Raw genomic sequence first — 13506 nt, 5'->3', positions numbered from 1 at the left:
TCGTGGCCTAAGTGGTCTGTCTGCCTCAGCCTCCCAGAGTGTTGAGATTATAGGCGTGAGTCACCACTCCTGGCCAATACAATATGCTTCTGACGGAAGTCAGCACGAAAGTGACTATCAGAGCTTCGGAAATGACAGGAAGAAGAACTCCAATTGAACAAGGGAGTGCTATGGGATCTGCTGTGGCAAGGCTGTGTGGAGGCTAGTTCACACTTCTTGTGGTTGTGTAAAAAGGTATATAGGAATACACATTCTGCATAAAGAAAACTTAGTGTCAGCATGGAATTTCACATGATAGATTTAAGCATGTTTTTGTGGGCTGGCTTGGAGGCTTAGCCACCACCATATTTAATTATATTTCTAGAGCATGTATTCGAAGATCTAAGAAAAAAGTTAGAATTACAAGCACACATTTTGTGTAGACTCTGCTTGATTTGGAGTGGAGGGACTAGATAATACTCACTGAAGTGTAGTTTGGAACGTTAGGCCTTTGGTTAATAATCATGAAATGATTGGAAGTGTGAGTGTAATGTATGACTGAAGAAGACAGGTAATTTCTAGAGAGAGGACAACGACTTCCATGATTCCTTCACATCAAGTTGGTACCTTTTGCTGCCTCCATCCTTTTTTCTTTTGAGTCTGGTGATCATTTGCTTTTCATTGAGTCTGTCTGTTCACCCTTTTGTGTTGTCTCAGTTATGGACAGTCAGGTATATTGAGTAGTTTTCTGTGTTTCCAGAAACTCATGTCCCACCCGTTTGCAAAGAGGCAACTGTGGTCAGAATTCAGAGCTGGCAGTATGAGTCACATTGCTTGGACTCAGGTTCTGACTGTGCCAAGAATAAGATAATAACTTATTTTATTATCATAACAAGGTAATAATGTATTATATTTATCTTAATACAGCATATTATACTATATTATATCATATTATAACAATATAATAATTTATAACTTATTTTCATCGTAATATAATATTACATTATTAAAAATATATAATATAGGCTGGTCTCGAACTCCTGACCTTAAGTGATTCACGTGCCTCAGCCTCCCAAAGTGCTGGGATTACAGGCATGAGCCACTGTACCTGGCCAATGATATATTTATGATTATAAATACTACATATATTAATTACATATTAATATATCAACTAATTAATATATTAGATAAGTATAACATGTTATATTATGATAATCTAACAATATAACTTATAATTTAAAAGAACTTATTTTATCATACTATATTACATTATAAAAATCATAAAATATTCAGTTAAAATAAATAGGTATGTTTACCTTAATATATTAATATATGATATTAATGTATAAAGATAATATCTATATATAAATATATTTATGATATATATTAATAATTATATTACTATATATTAGGATAGTATCTTTTTATTTTGGAGACAGAGTCTCACTCTGTCACCCAGGCTGGAGTGCAGTGGCACGATCTCTGCTCACTGCAACCTCTGCCTCCCAGGTTCAAGCAATTCTCAAGTGTCAGCCTATCAAGTAGCTGGGATTACAAATGCCCCCACAATGCCCAGATAATTTTTGTATTTTTAGTAGAGACAGGGTTTCACCATGTTGGCCAGCCTGGTCTCAAACTCCTGACCTCAAGTGATCTGCCCACCTTGGCCTCCCAAAGTGCTGGGATTACAGGCATGAGCCACCATGCCTGACCAAGATAATATCTTAATATCTTAATATTGTAATATATTAATAATATCTTGTGATATATATAATAATAGTATATTAAGATAAAGATATATTTAATATATAGATATATATTTTAATGTATGAATATATTTTTATGTAAGATATATATCTTAAAATATTAATATAATATTCTAATATATATTTTATAATAATACGTTAAGGTAAAGATACATTTAACATAAATAAAGATATATATTTTTTAAAATATGTAAAGACATATAACTTAATATATACTAAGAATATATCTTTATAGGATATATATCTTAATATATTATCTTTATATATATAAATATCTTACTATTTTACTTCACAGTGCCTCACTTTCCTTATATATTAGTATAAAATGAGGATAGCAGTAGTACCTACTTTGTGTGCTTGTTTTAAGGATCAAATGAATTGATAGATGAAATGTGCTTTAAATATTGTCTGGAACATACTAAGTCATCATCGTTATCATCATCCTCATCCTCAATTTCTTTCTTTCTGTTAGCTGTGTTCCATGCTATGTGCCAGGGTTTGCACCATTTTCAGTATCCCTTTGGCTACATTGCTGCTTTTTCAGGATGATAGTTTCTTGTCTTAACAAACTTCTTTTTTTTTTTTTTGAGATAGATTCTTGCTCTGTTATCCAGCCTGGAGTGCTGTGGAGCGATTCATTATAGGCCACTGCAGCCTCAACCTTTTGGGCTCAATGATCCTCCCACCTCAGCCTCCCAAGTAGCTAGGACTACAAGAGCACACCACTGTGCCCGGCTAATTCTTTATTTTTTGTAGAGATGAGGTCTTGCTATGTTGCCCAAGCTGCTCCTGAACTCCTGGGCTCAAGCTGTCCTCCTGCCTCAGCTTCCTAAAGTGTTGGGATTATAACCATGAGCCACCACACCTGGCCTCTTAATAAACTTTTCTTCTGGCTTTTTTATTTCTTTGCTCTCACTCTTTTAAAATTACAGTGAAAATTCATAATCTGTGATTAGAAATTCTTTAAAAAGTTCTTGAGTTGGCCAAGTGTGTTTTCTAACTTTTCTTTCACCTTAAAATATTATGAAATATTTTGGGCATTAAAAATGAGAACAATATACTGAACACCCATGTGTTCCTCCACACAGCTTAAGAGAGAAAATATTATAGATCCAGTTGAAGTCTGAATATCCCTCCTGTCCCATTCCTTTCCTTTTCCTGCCAGCGATAACCTTCATCTGGAGTTTGTTTTCACAGTGTGAGGTATTATTTTGTCTGTTTTAAAACTCTTATAAGTAGAATTATATTTAACACATTCCTCTTTCCTCAATTTGCTCTTTTTTTGTTTGTTTGTTTGAGATGGCATTTCGCTCTTGTTGCCCAGGCTGGAGTGCAGTGGTGTGATCTTGGCTCACCGCAACCTCCACCTCCCGGGTTCAAGCGATTCTCTTGTCTCAGCCTCCTGAGTAGCTGGGATTACAGGCATGCGCCACCACTCCCGGCTGATTTTTGTATTTTTAGTAGAGACCAGGTTTCTCCACGTTGGTCAGGATGGTCTCAAACTCCTGACCTCAGGTGATCTGCCCAGCTCGGCTTCCCAAAGTGTTGGGATTACAGGCATGAGCCACCGCATCCAGCTCAACTTGCTCTTTTGCTTAACATTTTGTTAATGACATTTATTATATTTATGGTGATACAAATAGGTCTAATTCATTTGTTTACATTGCTATATGTGGCATTATATGACTAGATAACGGTCTATTCTCCTGTTGATGACTATTTGTATTGAAAGTTGGCTTGTGAGCACAAGAGTCATATGTCTGGAAATCATCTTTATCTCCATGTCACCATTGGGAACAGTACAGGCAATAACTTTTGTGTGGATTCCCTTTGTACACACATGCAGTCCCTTCTGTAAGTAACATGCCTAAGAATGAAGTTGCTGGACCATAAATGTATGCATCTTACACTTCAGTAGATATTGCCGAATTACTTTTCTAATGGATTGTATCATATTATAATCCAGGAGTTCCAATTACTTCACATTTATTTCAGCACTTGGAGTTGTTAGACTTTAATTTTTGCCAACTTCCAATCCAGACCATTAATTAAAATAATTACCAACAGGATCAACTTGAAATACTATAATATTTCCTTGTTTTAGTTTATATTTATTTGAATATTAGAGGTTGAACATATGTTTGAGTCATTCCAGTTTCCTTTTTATATCCTTTGCCTGCTATTTTTTTCCTTTGGTTATTTGTCTTTTTCTAGTTGATTTGTAGGAATTGTTTTGTACATTCTGATGCTGGATCTTTGTTTATATGTATTGTAAATTCTCTCCTGGTCTGGGCTCACTGCACTCTTTCTGATAATTTATCATAAGTGTTAAAACATACATCCATGCAGAAAGTCTCTCTGTCTTAAATGCAGAAGCAAAGGCATCTTTACAGACTCACCATTTAACACAAAATCCTTATTAGCTCACTGGGTCTTACTGAAAGCATGTATGAGTCGGAGGTGTATGTAACTCCTGGCCAAGTCTGAGGTCTGGTTTATTTTTATGTGCTGGCTCTAGCAGGGTCCTCTGGGACTGTTTGAACTGATCTAATATTCTCATTTGGTTGTAAGCATCTATAGAACGTATTTTTAGCACCTAAAATTATGGTGCTAATTATGGATACAGTTGTTCATTGAGTAAAGTTCTTTTCAGGCAGAATCTGTGTATAATTTTTGTTGTTTATTCTGCGTTACCTCAAAGCATAGTAGGTGTTCAAGGGAGATTGCCTGATTAAAGGAAACTGAATAACTTGCACTTCCAGGCTCTGTCTTGCCCAGTTTGTTTTCCATTCATTTCACAAATACTTGAGTGTCAATCGTGGGCACGATAATAAATGCTCACATCTCATTGGATTCATTTATTGAAGTATTATGGTTATTCACAAATAATTGATGAATGTAGTTTGATTTTTCAGTCAGCTCAAGTTGTGGCATAAGTTGCATCATCTTTATTACAGACAGATGATAGTTAATAAAGAAAGATATTTTTATCCACCTGGTTTAAAATGAAGTTTATTGTTGATATTTCTGCATGTCAATAGAAGTAATAGGAATTAGGAAAGTTCCATCATGGTCATGGTTTAACAATAATATACTATCAAAGGAAATTAATGAAATAGATTGGTTTTCTCATTCTTTCCACTTTCACGTAAAATACTTTAAATCTTTAACATTTTCAAATTGAGTATTTTTAAATGTTTCAAAATGTTATTTAAAATACTTTGTTGTAATTCTATGACATTAATGTAAATCTAATTTATTATAAAGAACCTAAAAGTAAAATTAATAAGCTTTTGTATATGTAAAATTAATTGCAGATGATCCATTCTGAATCAAAAAAGTAGTTTATATTTATGTACCCACCCACGAGTCCGTCCATCCATCCATCCATCCGTCCATCCATCCGTATATCCTGCAGTAGTGCTGTTTACAGGTACATGTAAGATTGCACTTCTCCACTTCTTGATGTTAGTTATGGCCACATGACTTGTTTAGTCAATAGAATGTGAGTGCGAGTGAAGTGTGTCACCGCTGGGCAGAAGCCTTTAGGAGCCAGTGCACTCTGTGTCTCTTCTCCCTACCCTCCAGCCCCCATTGCTAACTGCTGATGTTCCAGGTCGTGGGGCCTGAGCACGTGGGCTTGTGGAGCAGAGTTCCCAGAGGAGATACAGTAGACAGAGAGCGTCTGGGGGAATATAAACTTCCGTTGTTACACGCTGCTAAGGTTTAGGCATTGCTCATTACCACGATATTATTTATAACTTAATTTTAACAAGTATCTTCACTATATTACATTTCAAATCTATTTTTCAAACATGGCTTAGTGACATAGAAATTAAAATAAATAGTTGTTAACATTGCATGAGGCTAGTTACTTTTACGTAGTTGCTGTTGATCTAACGGTTTGCACTGTAGAAAATTCATACTCATTTTCTTGTCAAAACTTGGTAATTTTTACATTTTCTTCTTTGATAGACATGCATCTCCCCTCTGCAGCCACTGTGGCAAGGCTTGAGAAAGGGTGATATGTCTTGTAAGATGTCCCTGTTTTACTTGATTATTCCAGTTTAATATTAATATATTAGCCCAGGAGTGTGCTATCCTGGATACTTTTGATTTGTGTTTCCTTTCATCACTAGTAAAACTGGAAGATATTCTTAGAGTCCCTTGTTTCGTTACTACATTGCACAGTTATTTTTGCTTAGCGAGGGCTGTTAATATCAAAGTATAATACACCCCCTCCTTTCTGGTAAAGATCTTTCCTATTTTTTTTTAAAAGGCTTGAGTGTATCAAATGGTGTATTTTCATATGCAATTAGTGTTTTAATTGTACCTTTATTTTCTTTCTCACTTTGGAAGCATAGCATCTAGAATTGCTTTTTTCCTCATTGTTTTCATTTCTGTGTTCAGTTTAAAGCTCAATGAAAGGATGTTAACTGCCAACTTTAAAAATACATTTTATTTGTGAATTTCATTTGTTTAAATTGGTATGTTATAAATTATACAGATGGTAAAAATTTGATTTTCATTACTTGACAAAGTTGGCATGCGTCTTTGTCTTTTAATTTGAATAAATATTTGGCTAGCCACTGTTGTGTGCCTAGTAAATTTAGGTCGTGTTTCAAGCCGCTTTTTAATATTGTGTGCCTCCACTAGGTGGTGCTCATTCCTTCGGGACATCTGAGACCTAGCTCAAGGAACTTAGTTCTGTCACTGATGGGTTAAAGATAAAAGAAGCAAATTCAGGCCAAAGCAGTGTGAAAAACTTGTGAATTTTTTTAATTTCATTTAAAGAGTTGTGAAACTCTGTAGTAGAGGTATTTATTATTGATAATGTATGATACTTCCAAGAAATCAGTGATTTTATTATATGGCTATTTATATAAAATGTATTTAAATGATTATTATAGGTTGTGTTAGGTGATGGGGATGCAGTGGTGAAAAACAGACATAGTGATCTTAAACCATATGACTCTTGGAATCAACACTCAAGTATATCACTTGAATAAGTGTATAATTATTACTGAGATACAGACAGGTTTTTGGTGCTTTGAGTGTATAATGGGCAGAGAAGGGGGTATTTTCCAAGATTCTGGGAAGTTGTATTGAAGAACTGATCACTGATACAGTTAAATGAGATCTGAAGGTTGCTGAGGAATTAACCAGGTGTGAGTGTGTTGGAGGAGAAATTTTACAGTGACGAGGTTAGTGTGGGGTTGCAAGGAGTTCTTTATCTGCACCGCAGTCTTTGTAATGGTTGGATCCAGTGGAACTTTTCAGTCCGGAGACATCTGTTCTTCGGCTTTTATTTCTTTGATAATTTCCTTCCCTCAGCTCTTCTCTTCTTCCATCTTTCTCGAAGTTCTTTTAGGTGGATATTGGCCTTTCTGGATTTTACCTTTGCTTTCTAAGAGAGTTCTTCAACTTTTACTACTTTTCTCTTTAACATTTTAAAAATTCGCTGTCATCATTTTAATTGCAGTACATTTGAGAGGAATGTCTCCATTTCTTTTTTGTAACATCCTAGTCTCATTCCATGGATACACTATAGAATCTTTCTGAGGATAATTAAACAAAACAAAAACCCCTCTTTTTGTTGATTCTGTGTTCCATAAACTTTTCAAAGTTCTAAGTACCTTGTTTCTCTCTTCCAGCAACCCTTTAGATAGATGTTAATCTTTACCCTATTGTACAGATTAGAAAGCGAGGCACCAGTTTGATTACACAGCCAGTTAGGTGGTAGAGCTGGCCTTGAGCCCAGGTGGTCTGACTCAAGCTCTGCATTTTCACTCTCATGCCACTTTGCTTGTTGATGAATACTCAGTAGAATGGTTTTGGTTTCATTTTCAATTCTCTTCATTTTGTTCACAATTTTTGTTTACTGTGGGACTCTTTTTTTTTTTTTCCTGTTTTGCCTGCTTGGTGTTTATCCTCTGGGGGCTTTCCTCAGACGTCTACATATTCTTGGTTGTCTGCTTATGTTTAATAGTGAGTTGTTAAAAGAGCTGATTGGAAGATCTATGTGTTGGAGCAGGGCCTGGTGACAGGTGGAATCTCTGTAGAACAGTGGTTTTCAACTGGGTCAGATTCCTTCTCCCCTTTCCTGGTCATTTGGCAACATCTAGAGACATCTTTGGTTGTGATGACTTGAGGAGGGTCTACTGCTGGCATCTAGGAGTATAGCTCAGGGATGCTGCTAAACATCCTACGATAGACAGGAAAGCCCCTCACCACAAAGAACTATTCAGTCTAAAATGCCAATAGTGCCAGAATTTAAAAACTCTGCTTCAGAGGGAAAGGATGAAAAACCAGCTACTGTTGGTTACAGGAGGAGAGATTGCAAATTCCAGGATAGAGAGCCATTTTTCTCCAGGGCTTTCCAGTTTTTTCATCAGAGAAACCTGGAATCTGCTGCCTGGGCCTTAGGTGGCTGGCTGCTTGGCATTCTGGATCATCCAACGGAAAGGAACCCCTCACAGTGTTTAGGGGTTCAGCACCTGCATGCCTGGCATCCCCGATCCCCCAGCATGACAGTGTTCCCTGGGTCAAATTATCTCTTTTCAGCAATTCCCCAGTTTGCCTGGTTCTGTGCAGTGGCTTCCTTTTTCTAAAAATTTGTTGAACTCTCTAGTCTTCTGACTGCCTCATTTCTGTTATTTTTAATTTGAAAAATCATCTTAGTGCAACTTAGGATAGAGAAGTGATCTGTATAAACTTTGTAATCATAATTTTTAGTGGTATTATTGTAATCCATCAACCACTTATGCTATGGTTTATTTAATCATTTTCTTATCATTGTACAGAACAATTTTTCCTTATCAATTCTTAGGTTACTTTGAAATACAGCTTATATAGGAGCAATAGGTAAATGCTTGAATCTTTCCTTTAACCTACTAATTTTCACATTATTGTTTTGGTGCCCCTGCATCCTCCAAAGTGAATCAGTAAGAACTCTTTTTTTTTTTTTGAGATGGAGTCTTGCTCTGTTGCCCAGGCTGGAGTGCAGTGGCGCGATCTTGGCTCACCGCAACCTCTGCCTCCCTGGTTCAAGCGATTCTCCTGCCTCAGCCACGCCACCATGCCTGGCTAATTTTTTTGCATTTTTAGTAGCGTTGGTGTTTCACTACGTTGGCCAGGCTGATCCTGAACTCCTGACCTTGTGATCTGCCTGCTTGGCCTCTCAAAGTGCTGGGATTACAGGCGTGAGCCACTGCACCTGACCAGAGCTCTTTTTAGTATCAGTATGAATACAAAGATTTTTGTATATTTGATGGGTTTTAGTCCACTGCAATTACTATTCTTGTTTCTTTCTTTTTCTTTTATTTTTTTCTTTTTTCAAAAACTTATATTTTAAGTTCTAGGGTACATGTGCACAACGTGCAGGTTTGTTACATACGTATACATGTGCCATGTTGGTGTGCTGCACCCATTAACTCATCATTTACATTAGGTATATCTCCCAATGCTATCTGTCCCCCATCCCCCCACCCCATGACAGGCCCTGGTGTGTGATGTTCCCCATCCTGTGTCCATGTGATCTCATTGTTCAGTTCCCACCTATGAGTGAGAACATGTGGTGTTTGGTTTTCTGTTCTTGTGATAGTTTGCGCAGGATGGTTTTATTTATTTATTTTTAGACAGAGTCTTGCTCTGTCGCCCAGGCTGGAGTGCATGGCACAATCTCAGCTCACTGCAACCTTTGCCTCCTGAGTTCCAGCAATTCTCCTGCCTCAGCCTCTCTGGTAGCTGGGGTTACAGGCGTGTGCCATGACACCTGGCTAATTTTTTATTTTTATTTTTAACAGAGATGGGTTTCACCATGTTGGTCAGGCTGGTCTCAAACTCCTGGCCTCAAGTGATCCACCCGCCTCAGCCTCCCAAAGTGCTGGGGTTACAGGCGTGAGCCATCATGCCCGACCAGTGCAATTATTATTCTTTTTGATGCTAAAATGACCCCAGCTTTAGCCAGTGGGAGTGCCTTCAAGTTGACTTCTGTGTTTTGTTTTGTTTTTGACCCAACTTCACTGGGCTTTGATTGCTTCTTTGTTTTTTGGCCTGCCAGGGTCTCTCAGGTTTATTTTACACATTTCTTGCATATATATATACACACACACACACACACACACACACAGACACATACACACACACGCGCACACACACATATATATATATATATGTAGAGAGAGACAGACAGACAGGCAGAGTCTCACTCTGTCACCCAGGCTGGAGCGCAGTGGCGCGATCTCGGCTCACTGCAAGCTCCGCCTCCTGGATTCACGCCATTCTCCTGCCTCAGCCTCCCGAGTAGCTGGGACTACAGGCGCCCGCCACCTCGCCTGGCTAATTTTTTGTATTTTAGTAGAAGTGGGGTTTCACCATGTTAGCTAGGATGGTCTCGATCTCCTGACCTCGTCAGTCATCCACCCACCTTGGCCTCCCAAAGTGCTGAGATTACAGGCGTGAACCACCAGGCCCGGCCTCCTGCCTCTGTATATTTTAAGGTAGATTTCTAGAATTGAGGTTTGCTTCTTGTTAAATACTGTATTGGTTCCTAACAGTGACCAATAGAAATTCCTTTACCCTGCTTTTCCCAACTTCTAATTTAAACTACTATATACTTTTTGAAAACTCCCAATTAAAGGTAATCCATGAACTTATTTACTTTCCTTAGATTATTTCCCTTCTCTTCCTGATTTTTGGTAGTTGTATTTGACCTGCATTGCTAGATCCTAAAAAAGCTGCCTTCTACTATTTACTCTGCCCCATCATTTAACTTTCGTTAAATACAGCATCTTGATTGGTAACTCTCCGTTCTTATCTAAAAGCCTCTCTAATTCTTTCAGAAATTCATCCTCTAGTTGCTCTCCCATGGATAGGGATCAGGGAACAATTTTCCCTGAGCTCTTACAAGTTTTTCTTGCGGTCTTTACATTAATAGTTGAGATCAGTTTGTCTAAAGTTAAAATCCTGGGTTCACAGTTTCTTGTTTTGAATATCTTAAGTATCATACTTCTTCAGCTTCTGGTATGAAGTGTTCCTAAGTATGGTGTCAATATAACTTTCTTTCCTTTACAAGTGTTTTTGTCTTCATGTTCAAAGAATGTTTTTAAACATTTCAGATTCTTAAAAAAACTTTTCTCAGTGTTGACTGTTTGGTGTCAGTTTTCCCGGATATTCAGTATGTTCTTTTAATCACGTTATGTTCATGTATTTTTATTTCATGGCATTTTAAAAAATTCCCGCAGAACCCCAAAATGTCCCCTCCTCTTCCCCCATCTTCTTGTTCCTTTACTTCCAACTGTCCTTCCTAAGCAAATCACTTGGCTCACTTTAAAGTTTATGGGTGGTTTGCCTGTTCTTTGAAGTTTCTTTTTTTCCTTTTTTTTTTGAGACGATGTCTCACTCTGTCACCCAGGCTGGAGTGCAGCGATGTGATCTCAGCTCACTGCAACCTCTGTCCCCTGGGTTCAAGTGATTCTCATGCCTCAGACTCCCGGGTAGCTGGGGCTACAGGCACGCACCACCATGCCCAACTAGTTTATGTATTTTTAGTAGAGACGGGGTTTTGCTGTATAAACCAGGCTGGTCTCAAACTCCTGACCTCAAGTGATCCGCCCGCCTCGGCCTCCCAAAGTGCTGGGATGGCATGAGCCACCGTGCTCAGCCATGTTCTTGGAACCATGCAGGATGTATTTTGTTTGTGTCTTTCTTCTCTTACTCAAATTATATGATTCATTTATGTTGCGACTAGATTAATTCATTGTTGTTACCAAGGAGTATTCTATTCTGTAAGCATAGAACAATTTATCTATTCAACTGTTGATGGACATTTTTACTGTTTCTGATTTTTGACCACTTTAGATAATGCCGCTGCTGTTAGCAGTCCTGTACAGGCCTTTGCTTGAATGTGTCTGTGTTTCTGTTGGGTATATACTAAGGAATGGAAATGTTGGGAAATAGGATTTTCATTCAACTCTTTGTATACATATTTTCATAAGGTATGATTTAAGAATTGGGTTGCGGTATGTCTTTGTTTTGTGTTGCTACAAAGGAATAGTTGAGGATGGGTAATTCATAAAGAAAAATGTATTTGGCTCACAGTTCTGCAGACCATACAAGAAGCATGGTGCCAACATCTGCTCTTGATGAGGGTCTCAGGATGCTTCCACTTACAGTGGAAGACAAAGTGGAGCTGGCATACGCATGTCCTATGGTGAGAGAAGGAACAAGAAAGGGAGAGGGGAGGTGCCAGGCTCCTTTCATTAACCAGCTTTCATGGGAGCTAAGAGTGAGAACTCACTCTCTAGAGAATGGCACCAACTGTTCGTGAGGGATCCGTCCCCATGACCCACACACCTCCCACTGGGCTCCACCTCCAGCATTTCAACATGAGACTTAGTGGCGCCAAAAGGCTCCCCATATCCAAACCATCGCACTAGGTAATTGGGTATTGTTCCGGGTTGTATGGCCACGATCGTGTACGACAGTCATTGCTGTTCCACACACACATTCTTGCTAGCCCTTGGTATGGTGGGGCTTGTCTTTGCTTTTTGTTTTTGAATCCACTTTGGGGGGTTGTAATTGTGTCTCATTGGTTTTAAATGACCCCAGCTTTAGCCAATGGGAGTGCCTTCAAGTTGACTCCTGTGTTTTGTTTTGTTTTTGACCCAACTCTATTGCGCTCTGATAGCCCAATGTGGAGCTTATCAGAGCCCAGTTGGATCCCCAGATGACTAATGAGGTTGAGTTCTTTTTCATATGTTTCGTATGGGTCTGTTTCTGGACCGTCTGCTCTTTTCTGTTGTTCTGTCTTTATGTCAGTACTACAGTGTCTTATTTGCAGAAAAATCTGTTGGAGTTTGGATGATTATTGCACTGAATTCATAGTTTAATTTGGGGAGAATGAATATCTTTACAATACTGAGTCTTATAATTCACAAGTGTGGTCTTTCTATTAGGTTTTCAATTTCTCCCAGTGACACTTTCTAATTTTCTTTTATAGATCTTGCATATCTTTCACTAGTGTTTTTCCTAGGCATTGATAAAATGATTTTTAATTATTTGCTACTGGTACATAGAAATTCATCACATTGTTGCAGTATAGTGCACTTAGAACGTCTGTTCCTTTATCTGTAGATTCTTTTGTTTGTTAATAAAATGGGAGTTTTATTTCTTTCATGACAATTCCTTATCCATCTATTTACGTTTGCCTTATTGTTCAGTCTGGGACCTCTGAGTACATTGTTGAGTGGGTAGAAATGCGATAATGGATAATCCATAATAATGGTAGATCCGTAATAGTGGATCTGCTTGTCTTTTTTCCTCTGAATGATTTTCATCTTTTTTTTTTCATTGCTACTCACCTATCAAATCTGAGCCTTCTCTCCCCTCTGCTTTAGTACTCCTGCCCTGCTCACCCTAGTTCTCCTTTCAGCAGTTCCCTTCCTGTCTGGGGAATCTCTCCTTTTGGAAAGCATGTTCTGCCACCATTGTTCCTGCCCCTGGCTTATATTTTATTTAAAAGTTGATCAAACATTTTATTTCATCTCTCCCAAACCTGTGATGTCTATGGGGTGAAAGTCTTGGCATTCATAGGATGGTTGAATAGATTAAAGGGGTCAGTCAGTCCACCTGAACCACCTGGAACAGTCCAGCCATGGTAAGCACTCACTGTTGATGTTGTAATTATTAGTAATAATTAGAAAATGCCATATTATTTCATTCATTCAACAAAATAACCATTTCAATAAATAATATTAAA

At 38.0% G+C, this 13506-nt stretch overlaps 1 protein-coding gene across 4 annotated transcripts in view; it reads left to right on the top strand.

Moving 5' to 3' along the window:
- Positions 1-13506, top strand: part of MPP7 (MAGUK p55 scaffold protein 7) — a 251961-nt gene that overhangs the window by 120723 nt on the left and 117732 nt on the right. The window lies entirely within an intron of this gene.

Source organism: Chlorocebus sabaeus, chromosome 9 (assembly GCF_047675955.1).
Source record: "Chlorocebus sabaeus isolate Y175 chromosome 9, mChlSab1.0.hap1, whole genome shotgun sequence".
NCBI lineage: Eukaryota > Metazoa > Chordata > Mammalia > Primates > Cercopithecidae > Chlorocebus > Chlorocebus sabaeus.
This window is presented reverse-complemented; position numbering and strand designations above follow the sequence as displayed.